The 22873-nt window shown below is 36.8% G+C and overlaps 1 protein-coding gene across 1 annotated transcript in view; it reads right to left on the bottom strand.

Annotated features, from left to right (window-relative positions):
* Positions 1 to 5355: 5355 nt before the first annotated feature.
* enc3 (ectodermal-neural cortex 3) overlaps positions 5356 to 22873 on the bottom strand; it is a 45976-nt gene continuing 28458 nt past the window's right edge. The window contains exon 4 of the mRNA XM_061883098.1: positions 5356 to 9469. The gene's annotated coding sequence lies outside the window, so the exon portion shown is untranslated. The remainder of the gene's footprint in view (positions 9470 to 22873) is intronic.

Genomic DNA, 22873 nt, shown 5'->3' with positions numbered 1-22873 from the left:
CAATTTGAGCAAAAATCTCATATTTTGGGTATCTGACATGTTTGTACTTTGAAGTCCAAACATGGAACGTTGAAGGTGTTTGAACAGAAGCTGCACACCGATGACGCCGGCCGGGCCCTCAGGGAAGGTGAAGGGACTGATTGTGTCGGAGGGAGGGGGGCCCCAGCTGGGGGCCCGAGGGCGGCAGACGCTGCTGTTTGTCTCTGCTGTTCCACCTCGTTGCCTCCTGTCCACAAGCTCTAACTGCTCTCCTGACATCACACACGCTTTTTGTGGCAGTTTGTCCCCCCGGACACCCTGTGCCGCCCCTTCTTCTTTTTTGGTTTTTTTGTTTCTGACGACCTCTGATGTTCTTTTGTTGGCTGGCCGACTTTCAAACGGCGATTTATTCACGGCGCATCAGCGGCTCGTCGCGTTTGAAAATTGCTCGCTTTGCACATTTTGCATCACAATGGCAGCCGCTGACCGCCCCGCTGTCCGGCATCCGTGACCACCCACCCCCCTTCCGTCCCCTCGCCCCTTCTTAATGAGAGAGGCACGTTTCATCTATTTTCTGCTCCTCTTCTTTGTCTTCATGGAGAACGCAAACGAAGCTTTGACCAGCGGCTGATTTGCTTCCAATTAACCGTCACAGATGGGCGACACGGCCTAAATTCTACATGGAAAACAATCGATTCGGAATATTCAAAAATTGATTTAAAAAAACAAGTGTATATATGTATGTACAGTACGGGCCAAAAGTGTGGACACCTACTCTTTCAATGCGTTTTCTTTATAGTCATGACTATTTACATTGTAGATAGTCACATCAAAACTATGAATGAACACAAGTGGAGTTATGTACTTAACAAAAAAAAGGGGGAAATAACTGAAAACATGTTTTGTATTCTAGTTTCTTCAAAATAGCCACCCTTTGCACACTCTTGGCATTCTCTCCATGAGCTTCAAGCACACCTCTGAACCATCCATCCATCCATATTCTTCCGCTTATCCGAGGTCGGGTCGCGGGGGCAGCAGCCTAAGCAGGGAAACCCAGACTTCCCTCTCCCCAGCCACTTTGTCTAGCTCTTCCCGGGGGATCCCGAGGCGTTCCCAGGCCAGCCGGGAGACATAGTCTTCCCAACGTGTCCTGGGTCTTCCCCGTGGCCTCCTACCGGTTGGACGTGCCCTAAACACCTCCCTAGAGAGGCGTTCGGGTGGCATCCTGAGCAGATGCCCGAACCACCTCATCTGGCTCCTCTCCATGTGGAGGAGCAGCGGCTTTACTTTGAGTTCCTCCCGGATGGCAGAGCTTCTCACCCTATCTCTAAGGGAGAGACCCAAACTCATTTGGGCCGCTTGTACCCGTGATCTTATCCTTTCGGTCATGACCCAAAGCTCATGACCATATGAGGATGGGAACGTAGCTCGACCGGTAAATTGAGAGCTTTGCCTTCCGGCTCAGCTCCTTCTTCACCACAACGGATCGATACAACGTCCGCATTACTGAAGACGCCGCACCGATCCGCCTGTCGATCTCACGATCCACTCTTCCCTCACTCGTGAACAAGACTCCTAGGTACTTGAACTCCTCCACTTGGGGCAGGGTCTCCTCCCCAACCCGGAGATGGCATTCCACCCTTTTCCGGGCGAGAACCATGGACTCGGACTTGGAGGTGCTGATTCTTATTCCGGTCGCTTCACACTCGGCTGCGAACCGATCCAGCGAGAGCTGAAGATCCCGGTCAGATGAAGCCATCAGGACCACATCATCTGCAAAAAGCAGAGACCTAATCCTGCGGTCACCAAACCGGAACCCCTCAACGCCTTGACTGCGCCTAGAAATTCTGTCCATAAAAGTTATGAACAGAATCGGTGACAAAGGACAGCCTTGGCGGAGTCCAACCCTCACTGGAAACGGGTCCGACTTACTGCCAGCAATGCGGACCAAGCTCTGGCACTGATCGTACAGGGATCGGACCGCCACAATAAGACAGTCCGATACCCCATACTCTCTGAGCACTCCCCACAGGACTTCCCGAGGGACACGGTCCAATGCCTTCTCCAAGTCCACAAAGCACATGTAGACTGGTTGGGCAAACTCCCATGCACCCTCAAGGCAACTACCTCTTGATATGAAGAGGTTTGTATATTGCCCATTCATTTTCAATGGGGGCAAATTCCTGGTAATTCCGGGTATTTAGGGAACTTTTGGAACGGGAAAACATGCTGGTTTGAATGTCCAGGGTGAGTGGAGTGTGTGGTTGGTGGAACAGTTGAAATGGGGTGAGAAATTACCGGAATTTCTGGGAAAACCGGGAATTTTGGTAAAGGGACATGTTTTAGCGTTCCCATGCATTGAATTTGGGAAAGGGAAAACATGTTTTTGCTCTCGACATACGTGAATCAATTAATTTGAATAGGAATTTCCGGGAAATTTTCAAGGAAAAAGGGAATTTTTGAAAAAACAATCGTCCTGGGTGACATGAATAGTGGTGGAGTTTTTGGAAAGTCAAACATTTTTGAGATAGTAACAATTTGAATTTAAATGGTGTCAAAGTTACTTGTTGACGAACCCCAAGATGCAGAGTTGAAGGCAGGCATGGAGTGAGCAAACATGATTTTAGTATAAATACTAAGACAAAACCAAACACAGGGTTCAAACCAAAAGCGCACACGTGGGCGGATAACAAATGAAAGGCCCAGCGTGGAAGCTAACAGGTATCTAGCAGAAAAACAGCTAATGGCTAACAAGAAAACAAACTACAAAGAGCTAACAAAAACAGCTTACCGCTACGACGACCAGGACAGCTCGACAGGTAATAGCTGAAATGATGCCGGACAGCACAGGTAGCAAAGACACAAGAGTGACATGAGGCAACAACAATACAAATGACAATACAATGATCCAGCACTGACTGGAAGACAAAGTGGGTACCAATAGGAGCGGGCTGATTGACAGCAGGTGTGGTCTGGATCTAATCAGCCGCAGATGAGGTGACAACAGCACACAGGGAGACAAACAGGAAGCTGAACCAAAATAAGAGCACTTGACAGGAGATACTAAACACAGATGCAGAGGAAAAAACTAAAACATAGACAAACTGTCAGGGGGAAGTCTGACAAACGGAATTCCTGGAAAACCGAGAATTTGCACGAAAACTAAAATGGTAGTTTTCTTGTCCCAATCAAGAAGAATGTTTTCGAAAACGGTTGAAAAATGTGGACTGTGAAAACTTTACAGGAAGAGGCGAGAACAGGGTTTTGGAAAACCGGGAATTCCTGGAATTTTTTTAACGTGTAAGGATGGTAGTTGGATTGGTCAAAGTGAGTGGAAGGTGTGGATGTCGGAACGGTTAAAATCGGTTGATAAATGTGGGAATACGTAATTATCTAATTAAGAACCTGATTGTTTCACAAATTGATTATTTTCAAGTTCAAAAAATGACCGGGAAAACTGCTGTGCTTTTATTCTGAAGTTCACTTTTGCACTGAACAGGAAGTTGTGTTGCCACAATCAAAATATAATCTTTCAATTAATGACTTCAATGTGTCAATAGTTTAAATTGTAATTCAATACATTAAATTGATTTAAATATACATAATTAACAGCTCGATTGTTTCACAAATTGATTATTTTCAAGTTCGAAAAATGACCGGGAAAACTGCTGTGCTTTTATTCTGAAGTTCACTTTTGCACTGAACAGGAAGTTGTGTTGCCACAATCAAAATATAATCTTTCAATTAATGACTTCAATGTGTCAATAGTTTAAATTGTAATTCAATACATTAAATTTATTTAAATATACCTAATTAACAGCTCGATTGTTTCACAAATTGATTATTTTCAAGTTCGAAAAATGACCGGGAAAACTGCTGTGCTTTTATTCTGAAGTTCACTTTGCACTGAACAGGATGTGGCTGTGTGTTAAATTAGACAGAAGTTGTGTTGCCACAATAAAAAATATAATCTTTCAATTAATGACTTCAGTGTGTCAATAGTTTAAATGGTAATTAAATACATTAAATTAATTTAAATATAACTAATTAACAGCCCGATTGTGTCACAAATTGATTATTTTCAAGTTCAAAAAATGTCCCATTCATTTTCAATGGGAAACATGACAGGGAAAACCGGGAGTACTGCTGTGCTTTTATTCTGAAGTTCACTTTTGCACTGAACAGGAAGTTGTGTTGCCACAATCAAAATATAATCTTTCAATTAATGACTTCAATGTGTCAATAGTTTAAATTGTAATTCAATACATTAAATTGATTTAAATATACCTAATTAACAGCTCGATTGTTTCACAAATTGATTATTTTCAAGTTCGAAAAATGACCGGGAAAACTGCTGTGCTTTTATTCTGAAGTTCACTTTGCACTGAACAGGATGTGGCTGTGTGTTAAATCAGACAGAAGTTGTGTTGCCACAATAAAAATATAATCTTTCAATTAATGACTTCAATGAGTCAATAGTTCAAATGGTAATTAAATACATTAAATTGATTTAAATATAACTAATTAACAGCCCGATTGTTTCACAAATTGGGACATTTTTTGAACTTGAAAATAATCATTCATTTTCAATGGGAAACATAACAGGGAAAACCGGGAGTACTGCTGTGCTTTTATTTTGAAGTTCACTTTGCACTGAACAGGAAGTGGCTGTGTGTTGAATTAGACAGAAGTTGTGTTGCCACAATTAAAATATAATCTTTCAATTAATGACTTCAATGAGTCAATAGTTCAAATGGTAATTAAATACATTAAATTGATTTAAATATAACTAATTAACAGCTCATTGTGTCGCAAATTGATTATTTTCAAGTTCAAAAAATGTCCCATTCATTTTCAATGGGAAACATGACAGGGAAAACCGGGAATACTGTGCTTTTATTTTGAAGTTCACTTTGCACTGAACAGGAAGTGTTGTGAAATTAGCCAGAAGTTGTGTGGCCACGATAAAAATGCATCTTTTAATAAATGACAAAAATGTGTTCATAATTTGTTTAAATTGGAATTCAATACATACATGTGTTGTTAAATTAATTTAAATATATTTAATTAACAGCCTGATTGTTTCACGAATTGATTATTTTCAAGTTTAAAAAATGTCCCATTCATTTTAAATGGGAAACATGCTTTTATTTTGAAGTTCACTTTGCACTGAACAGGAAGTGGCTGTGTGTTAAATCAGACAGAAGTTGTTTTGACTACAATGTGTCTAGAATTAGTTTAAATTGGAATTCAATACATACAAGTGTTGTTAAATTAATTTAAATATATCTAATTAACAGCCTGGAAGTTTGAAAAATGACAGAGAAAACCGAGAATTCTGGGTAATTTGGGGTTTTTCCAGAAAAAAACAAAACATTTTTTTAATGAACAAAATGACATTTTTATTAACGGACGAGTTAAGTTACAAAGATTTCACCAGCTGGGTTAAGACAAACATTTCAAGTTAAGACTGTGCACAAAATAAAAATAGTCCTTAGGAAAATATACAAACTATGCACTATTGAAGTCGCTATAAATAACTTTTACTAGTCAGGTTCTGGCAGTGCCGTGAGAAAAAAAAAAAGCTCACTTTCAAAATAAAAACAAAACACTGCACATGTTCTCTCCAAACAAAAACCTTTTGTCGATTAAAAACAAAAAAAAAGTACATTCAAACAAAGACAGCATGAATACAAAGAGTAGAAAACCCTGAGACACTAAAAGTCTTCTTCAGCGTAACGTCGCCAGCTTTTATTTTGACTTCGGGAGGAAGTTAAGACTTTTCAACTTGACCCACGTCCAAAAGCTCTCAGAATAGAAACAGGAAGGCGCACAAAAACCTCGCCTTGGCCTCAGTTCGTCTTACTGGGTTCAGTCGGGAGTTTGAGACCGAGGAGAAGCACTCGGGAGCCGCTTATGTCGACGTACGCGGCCGTCGACAGAAACAAGACAATTTCCACGTAAAATCTACGGTGGTTTTGTACACCAAAATACCGCAGATGGAAGAACTTATTTTATGGTGCCGATGTCCGTCCGGGTGGATATTTTGGCATGAAACGTGTGCATTTTGTTAGTTGCTGTGGTAATACTGCCGTGCTTTTATTTTGAAGCTCACTCTGCACTGAACAGGAAGTGGATGTGTGTTTCAATGCCGTGAAATTAGACAGAAGTTGTGTTGCCACCATAAAAATACATATTTTAATTAATGACTTCAATGTGTCAATAATTATTGGAATTCAATAAATAAATGTGTTATTAAATTAATTTAAATACATCTAATTAAAAGCCTGATTGTTCCACAAATTGAATATTTTCCAGCATATCGATTTCACAATTGATTTCAATAATTAATCATTTTACACAATTTAATGTATTTATTCAACATTCAATTGACCCAAATGTGTCAATAATTGGGTTGAATTGGAATTACACACATAAATGTGTTATTAAATCTGCCAATATTTTTATTTAAAAATGTATTTAATTGACAGTTTGATTATTTCACAAATTAATTATTTTCCAACGATCTATTTAACATTTTTTTTCAATAATTAGTTATTTTACTACCAAATGATCCTTTACACAATTTAATTAATTTAACATTTAATTCATTACTTAAAATATAATTAATGACTTAAATGTGTTAATTGGGTTGAATTGGGATTAGATACATGATTTTGTTACTAAAACTGCCAAAATTTTAATTTTTGCTAAATTTAACAGCTTAATTATTTTACAATTTAAATATTAAAATAATAATTTTAAAATGTTAATTATTTCACAATTTATTCAAATAATCATTTTGCAATTAAAATATATTTTTCACAATTTAATTGATGTATTTACTAAATCATTATTTACTTAATATCTAATTAATGATTTAAATGTGTGAATAATTAGGTTAAATTGGAATTAAATACATTAAGGTATTATTAAATCTGCCATTAATTAAAAAAATATATATATTTAAAAGCCTCATTTTACAATTTAATTATCTTTTCTACAATGTAATTAATTTATTCAAAATAGTATTTGTTACTTAACATTTAATTATTTAAATGTGTCAATAATTAAGTAAAATTGTAGTTAAAACATTGTTACGTCTGCCATTAATTTGTTTTCAAAATAATTTTTGCAGTTTTGTTTCCAAAATAAATAAATGAAACAATTATTAATTTTAAAATGTAGTATCATTTACACAATGTAATTAATTTAACATTTAATTCATTATTTAACATGTAATTTATTAATTAAATATGTTAGTATTTGGGTTGAATTGGAATTAAATACAAAAATTTGTTATTAAATCTGCCAATAATTTAATTTAAAAATGTACTTACCAGCTAAATTATTTCACAATTTATATAATTCAAAAAATTACAAATTTACATTTTAATGATCTATTTCACAATTTACTTCAATAATTAATAATTTTGAAATTAAAATTTATTTTTCACAATTTCATTGATGTATTTACTAAATAATTATTTACTTAATATTTAATTAATGATTTAAATGTGTGAATAATTAGGTTAAATTGGAATTAAATACATTAAGGTATTACTAAATCTGCCATTAATTTGTTTGAAAAAAATATTTAAAAGCCTCATCATTTTACAATTTAATTATCTTTTCTACAATGTAATGAATTTATTCAAAATAGTATTTGTTTGTTAACATTTAATTATTTAAATGTGCCAATAATTAAGTAAAATTGTAGTTAAAATATTGTTACATCTGCCATTAATTTGTTTTCAAAATAATTTTTGCAGTTTTATTTCCAAAATAAATAAATGAAACAATTATTAATTTTAAAATGTATTATCATTTACACAATGCAATTAATTTAACATTTAATTAATTACTTAACATGTAATTTATTACTTAAATATGTTAGTATTTGGGTTGAATTGGAATTAAATACATAAATGTGTTATTAAATCTGCCAATAATTTAATTTAAAAATGTACTTAACAGCTTAATTATTTCACAATTTAAATAATTCAAAAAATAGAAAAATTACAATTTAATTATCTATTTCACAATTTATTTCAATAATTAATCATTTTGCAATGAAACTATTTTGTACAATTTAATTTATTCAAAATGTAATTCATTACTTGACATATAATTAGTTATTTAAATGTGTCATTAATTAAGTAAAATTGGAGTTAAAAGTGATCAAATTTGCCATTACTTTGTTTTAAAAATATTTTTGTAGTTTTATTTCACAATTATTAATTTTACAATTAAATGACCATTTACAAAATTGTTTTGATGAGGTGGCGACTTGTCCAGGGTGTACTCCGCCTTCTGCTTGATTGTAGCCGAGATAGGCACGAGCGCCCGCCGCGACCCCAAAGGGAATAAGCGGTAAAAAATGGATGGATGGATGGGTTTTTATTTATTTAACACTTAATTCATTACTTAACATGTAATTAATGACCAAAATGTGTCAATAATTGGGTTGAATTGGAATTAAATACATAAATGTGTTATTGAATCTGCCAATAATTTCATTTAAAAATCTATTTAATTAACAGCTTAACTAGTTCACATTTTAAATAGTTAAATTCATAATTTTACAATTGAATTATCCATTCAACAATTTAAATAATTATTCATTTTGCAATTACATTATTGTGTAAAATTTTATTGATTCAAAATTATATTTATTTAATTAATTATTTAAATGTGTCATTAAGTAAATTTGGAGTTAAAACGTGTTAATAAATGTGCCATTATTTATTTTATTTTTTTTTTTAATAGTAGTTTTATTTCACAATTATTAATTTTACAATTTATTTGCCATTTACAACATTTCATTTATTTATTTAACATTTAATTCATTACTTAACATGTAATTAATGACCTAAATGTGTCAATAATTGGGTTGAATTGGAATTAAATACATAAATGTGTTATCGAATCTGCCGGCAATTTCATTTAAAAATGTATTTAATTAACAGCTTAATTATTTCACAATTTAAATAGTTCAAAAATAAAAAAATAATTAAATCGTAAAGTAATCAATTAAAAATTGTTATAAATTGTGAAATAATTATACGTATTTTTTTTTTGTTTTACCTTAAATTAAGAACATTAATTAAATATTTATTCTGTCCCATTTTACCCTCAGAACATGGAGGCTATTTTTATTTTTTATTTTGTAAAAATGAAAACTGCTTAAAACAGACAAACATATTTTTTAGTTACAGGTAACAAAGTATTAATATCATTAGTTATTATTATCAACATTTGTCACAGAAATGTGACTTTTCAGTCATAAAACGGGTTGTCGACATAAGCGGCTTCCACCGCGCTCGCTCCAAAGCCCGCACGGTACCTGGAGCCACCTGCCACCAAAGAGGCGCCAAGTGGGGAGTGGCACACAAACGCATCCGGCGGTCTTTGCTTTCCAGGACTTGGGATCCAATGTCCGATCACCCTGGGAACGCCGGCCCTTCGTCCCGGTTGCCGTGGTCACAGTCTGCGTGAAAGAAGGCGAAAGAAGAATATTAAGATGGTGGTCCAGACTCGGTACAGAACTCACTGACCAGCTAGACTGGATCGGAACTTCTACCTTTACGGTAGCACAGAGGAGAGCCGAAAAAACTAGCCCCATTGAACGCATCGGTCACAACCACCAGGCGGTATGAGTTTATTTTCCAGGGCGAGGTCTGAGGTAAATAACCGTTTACCCTCGAGTAATATAACTTGGTACACTATATTGCCAAAAGTATTTGGCCACAAATGAACTTGAAGTGCCATCCCTTGGAATTTTCCAAAATATTTTGGTATCCTGGAGGATTCAAAGTTCCTTTCACTGGAACTAAGAGGCCCAACTCCTGAAAAACAACCCCACAACATAATTCCTTCTCCACCAAATTTCACACTCGGCACAATACAGTCCAAAATGTAGCGTTCTCCTAGCAACCTCCAAACCCAGACTTGGCGATGTATGGCTTAGATCAGGGGAGTCCAAAATGCGGCCCGGGGGCCATTTGCGGCTTGCAGGTAATTTTCCAACGGCCCCACGGCACATTTTAAAAATATGATTGAAAAATGTTTAAAACGTGAAAAGTGATATAAAAGAGCAAACGGGTGAAATGTAACAAGAAAATGTAGCAATGTTTACTCTAATAACACAAAAGCTGCCATGCAGGCTGTTTCTTTCTTTGAAAAATAATAATGAATCAAAATCAATGTCAATATGAATTATTGACCTATTCAAGGCTACAATTAAGTCACGTTAAATTTTTCACTTTGAGATATTTTTGGGGGAAAAAAATTGCATATTTTGTGTTTGCCGTATAAAAAAACTGAGCTGTTATTTTTTTTAAAGAAGGGCCTAAAATGAACAAACAGGAAACATAAACAACAATAAAATTTATAATTGACGGATATATCTGAAGTTGATCTCGAGATTATTGTGTCAAAAGTAAACAGTAAAAAAAATGTCAAATTTATTTTCTAACACTCTAGTGAGTAGGACCCTTTTGGATCCCGAATAATTTTAGTGTTATTTGTTTTTTAATGTCATTGCTCAAAAAATAATTATAAATTATTGACCTATTCAAGGCTCCAATTAAGTCATGTAAAATTTTCCACTTTGAGATATTTTTGGGGAAAATGTTGCATATTTTGTGTTTGCCATATAAAAAACTGAGCTGTTTTTTTTAAGAAGGGCCTAAAATGAACAAACAAAAAAACATAAACAACAATAAAACTTAAAATTGACGGATAGATCTGAAGTTGATCTCGAGATTATTGTGTTAAAAGTAAACAGTAAAAAAAATGTATAATTTATTTTCTAACACTTTAATGGGGCGGCATAGCTCGGTTGGTAGAGTGGCTGTGCCAGCAACTTGAGGGTTGCAGGTTCGACTCCCGCTTCCGCCATCCTAGTCACTGCCGGTGTGTCCTTGGGCAAGGCACTTTACCCACCTGCTCCCAGTGCCACCCACACTGGTTTAAATGTAACTTAGATATTGGGTGTCACTATGTAAAAGCGCTTTGAGTCACTAGAGAAAAGCGCTATATAAATATAATTCACTTCACTAATGAGTAGGACCCTTTTGGATACCGAATAATTTTAGTGTTATTTGATTTTTAACGTCATTGCTCGGAAAATAATAATGAATTAAAATCAATGGTGTTATGAGTTGACATTTTTAATGCTCCAATTGTTATATAATCTGAAATATTCCATATAAAAAAATTATTGGGTGAAAATATTGCATATTTTTTGATTTTTCCATAAAAAAACTGTGGGGTTTTTTGTGACAAAAAGAGCATACAATTTAAATCTTTAAAATCATTATATTGACATATAGACCTAATGTTGATGTGGAGATTTAAAACTTGAATAATAGTAAAAAAAAATAATACTGAATAATGACACATTTTTTATATTGACCACATGATCAATATTAACAGAACTCATGTTGCCATAGCAACAAGGCACAATCATACTCGGCCTCTGTGATCTCCTGCTTCCTGCAGGGGCGACGGAACATTCCGCCGGGTGAAGACCTCATTAGCATAATCAGCGATGTCATCCTGGAGCAGATCGAGGACACGAGGGGAGAAGACCACCTCGTATGATCGGTCACCTCGGCAGGAAGTGCACGCTGAGGCGAGAGCCTCTAAATGTGGCCTTTAATTAGAATTAAACGCATTACTTAACGGCTTAAGCTCCAGGAACTTGGTCAACCCGGATCTAAAATAGAAACAAAGAAGGAAAACCACATGGGGAATATAAAATATTCACACATGGTCCAAACATTATCTTCGTAACATTTCTCTCAAGGGTATCTAGGGAATGGTGTCGGTTCCGTAACTTTGTCGGTACCACCGGGTACCGATTCACGTATTTTATTAAGTACGCTTGGTAGAAAACTCTCTGACATAAAGTAAGGCTCCACTCTTGCAAAATGCCTTAGCTTGATGCTAATTTACATTGCATTTGCCATAGGCAGGCTACTATTAGCATTAGCGGTTTTACATGGCAATTTGGACGCCTCCAAATTTGGAAATGCCATCCGTCCATCCATTTTTCTACCGCTTATTCCCTTTTGGGGTCGCGGGGGGCGCTGGCGCCTATCTCAGCTACAATCGGGCGGAAGGCGGGGTACACCCTGGACAAGTCGCCACCTCATCGCAGGGCAATTTGGAAATGCTGACGTGTAATAAGTACGATCATTACCAGGGTTGTGAATCTTTGGACATGGCCTGAGTCGATTCCGTTCGGTTCTCGGGGGTAAGGATTCGAGTTAAACCGATTTTCGATTTAAAATGAATCCATCCATCCATTTTCTACCGCGTATTCCCTTTTGGGGAGTCGCGGGGGGCGCTGGCGCCTATCTCAGCTACAATCGGGCGGAAGGCGGGGTACACCCTGGACAAGTCGCCACCTCATCGCAGGGCAATTTGGAAAAGCTGACGTGTAATAAGTACAATTAGGGCTGTGAATCTTTGGACATCGCCTGAGTCGATTCCGTTCGGTTCTCGGCAGTAAGGATTCGAGTTGAACCGATTTTCGATTCAAAATTTTAAAAAAATTTTAATAACATTGATCGCCAGTTTTTAATGATTACCTATTGGTACATTCCTTCATAAGAAAGACAGATCTGATAAATGTTTATTGTGGTTAGAGTGTCCGCCCTGAGATTGGTAGGTTGTGAGTTCAAACCCCGGTTGTCATACCAAAGACTACAAAAAAACGGGACCCATTTCCTCCCTGCTTGGCAATCAGCATCAGGGGTTGGAATTGGGGGTTAAACCACCAAATGATTACCGAGCGCGGCCCACGCTGCTGCTCAATGCTCCCCTCACCTCCCAGGGGGGGAACAAGGGGATGAGTCAAATGCGGAGGACACATTTCACCACACCTAGTGTGTGTGTGATAATAATTATATTATTTACAAGAAAACTGTTTTAATATATTCTAGCCCTGTGGTTCTCAAATGGGCTTACGCGTACCCCTGGGGGTACTTGAAGGTATGCCAAGGGGTACGTGAGATTTAAAAAAATATATTCTAAAAATAGCAACAATTCTAAAAATTGTTATAAATATATTTATTGAATAACAAAATATGAATGTAAGTTAAAAAACTGTGATAAAAAAAATACAACAATGCAATATTCAGTGTTTACAGCTAGATTTTTTTGTGGACATGTTCCATAAATAAGATTTTTTTGTTTTTTTGAAGAAATGTTTAGAATGAAGTTGATGAATCCAGATGGATCTCTATTACAATCCCTAAAGAGGGCTCTTTAAGTTGATGATTACTTCTATGTGTAGAAATCTTTATTTATAATTGAATCACTTTTCAACAAGTTTTTTGTTATTTTTAGGGATGCACCAAAATGAAAATTTGTGGCCCAAGCCGAATAAAATTTAAACGCTTGGCCGAAGGCCGAATACGGTTTTTCACATTTTTTTTAATATTGCATAAATAGCCTTGAATAAATATTTAGACATGTTTTTCATCCATCCATCCATTTTCTACCGCTTATTCCCTTTTGGGGTCGCGGGGGGCGCTGGCGCCTATCTCAGCTACAATCGGGCGGAAGGCGGGGTACACCCTGGACAAGTCGCCACCTCATCGCAGACATGTTTTTCAAATAAAGTAATTTTTTTATTGAATATTCACATTTTTTTAATATTCCAGTAGTCTTTGCTTTTCAAAAAAAGCACAGTTTTTCATTTTTATTAGGCCTTCAAACAAAACATGCATTCCAAAAAAGAATAAAGTGCATTAAAGTGGATAAACCCACAACAAATGAATTATTGTCCTTTTGGCAAAAGTCTGCTTAGCCACAGTAGATATGCTAATAATGTAAACAGAAGGCTCAAGTAAATCTCAATAAGTGTGTGCTTGTAACCTCATACACTTATACAGGTAGCCTACACAACAGGCTAATAATGTAAACAGAGGCCCCACTAAATCTCAATAAGTGTGTGCTTATAACCTCATACATTTATACAGGTACACAACATATCCCAACGTCACTGCACGTTGGTTGATTGCGTCACCGTGTCAAAAAATTGCGTCACACGCCACTATTCGGCCTTGTTTTAACTCATTCCACCGAAGGCCGAATGTGGCTTTTTTTGCCATATTCGGCCGAATATATTCGGTTACCGATTAATCGGTGCATCCCTAGTTATTTTTATATCTTTTTTTTCTCCAACTAGTTTAAGAAACATCACTACAAATGAGCAATATTTTGCACTGTTATACAATTTAATAAATCAGAAACTGATGACATAGTGCTGTATTTTACATCTTTATCTCTTTTTTTCAACCAAAAATGCTTTGCTCTGATTAGGGGGTACTTGAATTAAAACAAATGTTCACAGGGGGTACATCACTGAAAAAAGGTTGAGAACCACTGCTCTATCCAAACATTTAATGAAGTCAAATACAAATAAGACAACAAGAGAAGTATCCAAATCATTTTCTAAAGTAAATCTGTAGAGAAGATATGGATCGTCAACAATATGAGTTGACTGAGTGGTTGGACAGGACACAATATATTTAATATATATATATATATATGTATATATATCCATCCATCCATCCATCATCTTCCGCTTATCCGAGGTCGGGTCGCGGGGGTAACAGCCTAAGCAGGGAAACCCAGACTTCCCTCTCCCCAGCCACTTCGTCTAGCTCTTCCCGGGGGATCCCGAGGCGTTCCCAGGCCAGCCGGGAGACATAGTCTTCCCAACGTGTCCTGGGTCTTCCCCGTGGCCTCCTACATCCTGACCAGATGCCCGAACCACCTCATCTGGCTCCTCTCCATGTGAAGGAGCAGCGGCTTTACTTTGAGTTCCTCCCGGATGGCAGAGCTTCTCACCCTATCTCTAAGGGAGAGACCCAAACTCATTTGGGCCGCTTGAACCCGTGATCTTATCCTTTCGGTCATGACCCAAAGCTCATGACCATAGGTGAGGATGGGAACGTAGATCGACCGGTAAATTGAGAGCTTTGCCTTCCGGCTCAGCTCCTTCTTCACCACAACGGATCGGTACAACGTCCGCATTACTGAAGACGCCGCACCGATCCGCCTGTCGATCTCACCATCCACTCTTCCCTCACTCGTGAACAAGACTCCTAGGTACTTGAACTCCTCCACGTGGGGCAGGGTCTCCTCCCCAACCCGGAGATGGCATTCCACCCTTTTCCGGGCGAGAACCATGGACTCGGACTTGGAGGTGCTGATTCTCATTCCGGTCGCTTCACACTCGGCTGCGAACCGATCCAGCGAGAGCTGAAGATCCCGGTCAGATGAAGCCATCAGGACCACATCCTCTGCAAAAAGCAGAGACCTAGTCCTGCGGTTACCAAACCGGAACCCCTCAACGCCTTGACTGCGCCTAGAAATTCTGTCCATAAAAGTTATGAACAGAATTGGTGACAAAGGACATGTATATATATATATTTATTTATTATGATTATTTTTTTTAATTGCTTAAGAATCGATAGAAACAATACATTCGAAAATGTATTTTGTTTTTACACCCCTGATACTTACAGTATAAACAAAGCGTAGGGCGCAACGTAACACATTCAGCTTCAAGGAAAAAGCTACTTTCTCGTTAAGACAACATACCGTAGTGCCACCTAGTGTCTCGGAAGTGCAACTGCGACTCAAATGTGATAATAAAACAAGAAATAACTGAACACAGTTATAGTCAGATCATGTTCAAATGTGACGTTAAAAACACACTTTTATTACCAAACAATTTGTTAACCCACACTAAAAGTACAGAAAATTGTTAACGTTGACTCCCAGGTACCGGGAATTGGTACCGTATCGGTTCTAATGACGATAGCTAGTAGTTGTGCCCCAAAAACTCAATTCACATCCAAATAACATTTTCCCCTCAATTCTAAACCCATTCTATTGAAATAAATATATTGATATATTTTCTTATTTTGTAAGAAAGTTGGCGCATTCAAAAAACAAAAACAAAAGATGGCCTCCTCTGCAACTTTGCCACCACTCGGGATATTACGTAATCCGAGCCGAACTAGCGGACGCAGACACTTTAGTGTGTGCCAGCTGGCTTCCCCGAAGAAGCTTCTGGAACTATGACGGCTCCTCCTTTTTCATCCAAATAATCAAATTAGCGCGCTGCGTTATTGGACCATTTCAAAAACCCTTTTTCTTTCTCTTACTGAGAGGCAAGGCCAATTAAAAAGGCCATTGGAATTATGCAAATCAGCAGACTGATTACTCCAGCGACCTGGAGTGTGTGTGTGTGTGTGTGTGTGTGTTCTTGTATTTCTACCCTTCTTGAAGTGTGAAGTGAATTATATTTATATAGTGACTCAAAGCGCTTTACATAGTGACACCCAATATCTAAGTTACAGTGTGGGTGGCACTGGGAGCAGGTGGGTAAAGTGTCTTGCCCAAGGACACAACGGCAGTAACTAGGACGGCACAAGCGGGAATCGAACCTGCAACCCTCAAGTTGCTGACACGGCCACTCTACCAACCGAGCTATGCCGCCCTTGAGACATGAAGAAGGAAGAGTACCTTCCATATGAGGACCGATGTACAAATTAGGACCCAAAACATGGTCCCAATACCGAAAACCATTGCATCTGATAGAACGTGGGCGTCAAACTCTGGCCAAATTTTGCCCGCTGTCTACTTTCATTTGGCCCTTGAGGCAATATCAAATTAACATTAGAGCTGGCCCGCCGCTTTAACGCCACATTCACCGCTAATACTCATACTCGTCAACCCGAAGTTCAGTGCCCCACCCGAATTTCTCCCCGGACAACAATGTTGGGGGGTGGGCCCTAAAAACCCTGCCTTTGGTGTTCTCTACAATCTGTCGCCACGTCCGCTTTTCCTCCATACAAACAGCGTGCTGGCCCAGGCACATAATATATGCAACTTATACACACAAACAAGTGAATGCAAGGCATACTTGGTCAACAGCCATACAGGTCACACTGAGGGTGGCCGTATAAACAACTTTAACACTGTTACAAATATGCGCCTCACTGTGAACCCACACCAAACAAGAATGACAAACAATTTGGGAGAACATCCACACCGTAACACAACAGAACAAATAACCAGAAGCCCTTGCGGCACTAACTCTTCCGGGACGCTACAATATACAACCCCGTTACCACCAAACCCCGCCGCCGAAAAGAGGCATTAAATTTTTATTTTACTTTTATTTGATATGCCATTGATATTTTTTAAGTATTATCATTTGAAACTTGATTTTGCATGTCACTATAAAATTATATCAGCCTTGCTTGTTCAATATTCAATGCAAAACTTGTTTGGGTCCCTATTAAAAGGATAATTTGTTCAACCTTGGCCCACGGCTTTGTTCGGTTTTAAAACTTTGGCCCACTCTATTTGAGTTTGACACCCCTGCGATAGAGAATGTCTCAATTGCACCCCCTGGTGGTGACAGCTATCAAAACTAGGGTGGTCCCAAAAAAAGGGATTTTTCAAATGGACTGTGCGTCGCTTTTAAAAGTGCTCCCCCTCTGGTTAACATATGAAATAACAAGTACTATGTAAGAAATTGAAAAGTGCCCCCTTTGGTCAAAAATTAAAAAAAAAAAGATAAAATAAATATGTACATAGAGACATACTGTAATAACGAAGTAAATAATAAAGTTTAAAAAAAAATAAAAATAAAACAAATACTAAAAGCTTCTTGTTTTTATATGTGTATAATATATATATATATTATTAATGTTGTAAATACAAAACTTTATATATCTAGAGAGGTTGGTCCTAAAGAGGTAGGCATTTTTCTGAGGTCTCAATAAGTTAAACAATACAAGAATCTGTGTTTGTGTGTTGTATTTCTACCCTTCTTGAGACATGAAGAAGGAAAAGTATCTTCCATATGAGGAGGTGTGAACAAGTGTTGACATAAATCATGGTCCCAATAACATTACAGCTAATAATGTCTCATTTGTGGTGATATCTATCAAAATGAGGGTGGTCCCAAAAAGGAGGGATTTTTCACATTGACTGTGTGTCACTTTTAAAAGTGCTCCCCCTCTGGACAACATATGAAATAACAAGTGTGTGTAAGAAATTGAAATGCGCCCCCTTTGGCCAAAATTAATTTGAAAAATAAAATAAAATAAATATGTATAGAGAGACATACCGTAATAACCTGAAGTAAATAATGAGGATTGAAAAACAATTACAAGTGTGTATAAAAATTTGAAGTGCTCCCCTTCTGGCCAACATATGAAATAACAAGTATGTTTAAGAAATTGAAATGCGCCCCCTTTGGCCAAAATTAATTTAAAAAATAAAATAAAATAAATATGTATACAGTAATAACATGAAGTAAATAATGAAGATTAAAAAACTATTAGAAACAACAATTTACTAAAAGCTTACCTTTTTTATATGTGCATAGTATTTATATATATTTATTAATAATGTTGTAAATACCATTTTTTTATATATCTAGAAAGGGTGGTCCTAAAGAGGTAGGCATTTTTCTCAGGTCTCAAGAAGGTACGAAATACTGGACTGTGTGTCGCTTTTAAAAGTGCTCCCCCTTCAGTCAACATATGAAATAACAAGTGTGTGTAAGAAATTGAAATGCACCCCCTCTGGCCAACATATGAAATAAGTGTGAGTAAGAAATTTAAATGCGCCTCCGTTGGCCAAAATTCATTTTTTTTTTTTAAATACATAAAATAAATATGTATATAGAGACATACTGTAATAACTTGAAGTAAATAATGAAGATTGAAAAACAATTACAAACAACAAAAATTAACTAAAAGCTTACTACCTTTTTTATATTTCCCCATACATACAGTATATAGATATATATATATATATATATATATATATATATATATATATATATATATATATATATATATATATATATATATATATATATATATATATATATCAGCTACCAACCATTCACGAAACACAACACAAAACTCCAATACGTGCACCATGACAGCAATCAACCACCCACCACCACGAAAAGAATACCTACCGGAATTAATAAAAGGCTATCGATGCTGTCATCTAGCAAAGCTGAATTCGACCAAGCAACCCCCCCGTGCCAGAAAGCACTTGATGAAAGCGGATACAACTTCACCCTCACCTATGAACCCACTCCAGGAAACCAACCAAAAAAGAGCAGAAAACGAAACAACATCATCCGGTACAATCCACGATTCAGCAAAAACGACTCAACCAATATCGGCTGCAAGTTCCTCACTCTGATCGACAAACACTTCCCCAAAGGCAACACCCTAAGAAAAATATTCAACAAGAACAACATTAAATTGAGCTACAGCTGTATGAATAACATACAACAAATCATTTCAAACCACAACAAAGCAATTGCAAAAGGACTGCCTACCCCCAGACTAAACGACTCTGAAACCAATAAGGAATGTAACTGTCGCAAGAAACCTGATTGCCCTTTCAACGGGGGGTGCTTACAAACATCAGTCGTTTACCAAGCAAAGGTAACACGCAAGGACATTAACACATCCGACACGTACGTAGGATTAACCGAAGGAGCGTTTGAAACCAGATGGAATAATCACAACGCCTCCTTTAGAAACCAGACTTTGCGGAATTCTACAGAACTCAGCAAGCACATTTGGAACCTCAAAGACAATAATGTTGAATATTCAATAACATGGCAAATTCTTGCATCCAGCACACCTTACAACAGTGGTAATAAAAGATGCAACCTATACTTAAAAGAGAAACTGTTTATTATATATCATCCAGATCTATCATCCCTCAACAAGCGCAGTGAAATCATTTCAACATGCCGCCAAAGATGGGAAAAACCTCCTAGGTAACACATGAGCCAATCACCACGCCCCTACGCCTGCCTGTACTCACCCACTCTGTGCCCTATATAAACCATTGTATGTGTATGCTTCCATTAAAATCTCCTGATGATTGAGGGAACCCCTCATGAAACAGTTCTGTAGAGATGAAGTAGTCTTGTGATTTTTCCCACACCTACATATATATACATACATACATACACACATATACATATATATATATGTTGTAAATACAAATCTTTATATATCTAGAAAGACGTAGGCCTTTTCCAGAGGTCTCAAGAAGGTAACAAATACGTGTGTGTGTGTGTGTGTGTGTTTTGCAGACGCTATAATGAAAGCTTCATTGAGTTTGGCCATTAATAAAACATTAGTATTGAGTGACTGGGGGCCTCCTTACTCCTCCATGATCCCGCTGTGACCTTTCCGTTTTTACGGCAGCTGTCCTGGGACGCCACGAGCCGGCGAGGTATCCCCCCAAACCCCCCCCACACCCCCGCCCGACCCCATCCACGCGCGACCCCTGACCCTGCCAGGTGTCGGCCACCTCACCAGGCGTCGGTTGAAGCCGTTAACATTAAGGCGAGCGCCGCTAGCGATGACGATGGAGGGAGGGGGGGGGGGGGGTGAAGAATAGATAAACATTTGCCAGGTCGTCACGGGTCAGCGCTCTAACGAGGGACGTTATGTTGAACTTTGCCACAGAGATCCCAGGTCAGGTCCCGTCTGCCTGCAGTCTGATGTTACAAAAATGATCCTACTTTTGCACAAAACACTTCCTAAAGCTTCACCAAAACACGCAACAAACGTGTCTGATATTTAAATTAGCCATGTCATGCTCGCCGTTATGTAGGACTAATAAAATAATTGCCCAGGTCTGGTATAAAGTCAACTTGTTTCCCAGCTCTATTGTTACTTTAACATTGATCATGCAAGCAAACATGCAACTCATCTTCTGCTTATAGGAATGCAGGCCACACCTTCATTCCTCCCGAATTAGAGGAAGCACGGCTGGCAATTTTTCAAAAGGACGGCTAATGTCAGCGATTTGACACCCCCAGTATTTGTGTCCGCTTGTATGAATCCTGTGTTTGGAGTTGTGTGGCGGAGAGACATTGTTAGGGAAACAACTTTAAAACAGCTGAGAGCAGGTTTTCAGCTCTGACATAAACATGAAATAGAAAACACACACACGCGTATTTGTTACCTGTGAAAAATGACCAACCTTTCTAGATATATAAAGAAGTGTATTTACAACATTAGTAAAATATACATACTATGCAAATATAAAAAAAGCTTGTTGTGAAAAATTAGTTGGAATTTCACAAGAGAAAGGTCACAATTGCACAGGAAAAACTTAGAAATTTGGCCGTATTATAATAAAAGTCGTCATTTTACTCAACGCAAGTCAAAATTGTACAAGGAAAACTGAACATTTGTGCAATATTATGATAAAAGTTGGAATTTTACTCAATAACAGTCGCCATTTTACAAGAAAAGCTTACAATTTGGGGAATTTTATGAAAAGTCGTAGTTTTACTCGACAAAAGTCAGAATGTTATAAGAAAACTTTAAAATGTTTGCAATATTATAATAATAATCATGAGTCATGATTTTACTCCAAAAATGTCACTATTTCACAAGAACAACAAAAAAATTGGCTTTATTGTGATAAAAGTCAGTATTTTATATGACAAATGTCACCGTTTTGCATTAAAAAGTAATAATTTTACATAAAGTAATACAATTACAAGTAATTGCAATATTACAGAAACAAAAAGAATATGAATAATTGTTCCCAATTCAATAAGAAAAAAGTCGACACATTGTGCGAAAAAGACTGCTTTTAGTTTTTTTTTTTAATATTTTGTTTGTAATTAGTTTTTAATTTTTATTATTTACTTCAACTTATCACTGCATGTCTCTATTTACATATTTATTTTATTTGTTTTATTAATTTTTGCCAAAGGGGGCGCATTTCAATTTCTCACACACTTATTTTCCGTATTGGGACCAGGATTTCGGTCCTAACTTGTCCACCGGTCCTCAGCACACAAACAAACAAACACACATACACACACACACATATTTTGTATTTGTTACCTTCTCGAGACGTGTGAAAAATACCTCTTTCTTTAGGACCACCCTTTCGAAATATATAAAGATTTATATTTACAACATTAATAATACATACATACTATGCAAATATAAAAAAAGCTTGTTGTGAAAAATGAGTTGGAATTTCACAAGAGAAAGGTCACAATTGTACAGGAAAAACTTAGAAATTTGGCCGTATTATAATAAAAGTCGTCATTTTACTCAACGCAAGTAAAAACATTTACAAAAAAACTGAACATTTGTGCAATATTATGATAAAAGTTGGAATTTTACTCAATGACAGTCGCCTTTTCACAAGAAAAGCTTACAATTTTGGCAACTTTATGAAGAGTCGTAATTTTACTCGACAAAGTCAGAATTTTATAAAGAAAACTTCAACATTTTGGCAATATTATGATAAAAATCAGAATTTTACTTGGCAAAATTATGACAAAAGTCATGCTTTTACTCCAAAAAATGCCACTATTTTACAAGAACAACAAAAAAATTGTCAGTATTGTGATAAAAGTCCAAATTTTCTATGACAAATGTCACCATTTTGCATTAAAAAGTAATCATTTTACATAAAAAAGTGATAATTTTACGAGAAAATATTGCAATATTACAGAAACAAAAAGAATATGAATAATTGTTCCCAATTCAATAAGAAAAAAGTCGACACATTGTGCGAAAAAGACTGCTTTTAGTTTTTTTTTTTAAATATTTTGTTTGTAATTAGTTTTTAATTTTTATTATTTACTTCAACTTATCACTGCATGTCTCTATTTATATATTTATTTTATTTGTTTTATTAATTTTTGCCAAAGGGGGCGCATTTCAATTTCTCACACACTTATTTTCCGTATTGGGACCAGGATTTCGGTCCTAACTTGTCCACCGGTCCTCAGCACACAAACAAACAAACACACATACACACACACACATAT

Source organism: Nerophis ophidion, linkage group LG22 (assembly GCF_033978795.1).
Source record: "Nerophis ophidion isolate RoL-2023_Sa linkage group LG22, RoL_Noph_v1.0, whole genome shotgun sequence".
NCBI classification, from domain to species: domain Eukaryota; kingdom Metazoa; phylum Chordata; class Actinopteri; order Syngnathiformes; family Syngnathidae; genus Nerophis; species Nerophis ophidion.
The sequence above is the reverse complement of the archived record's forward strand: the minus strand, read 5'-3'. Positions and strand labels throughout refer to the sequence as shown.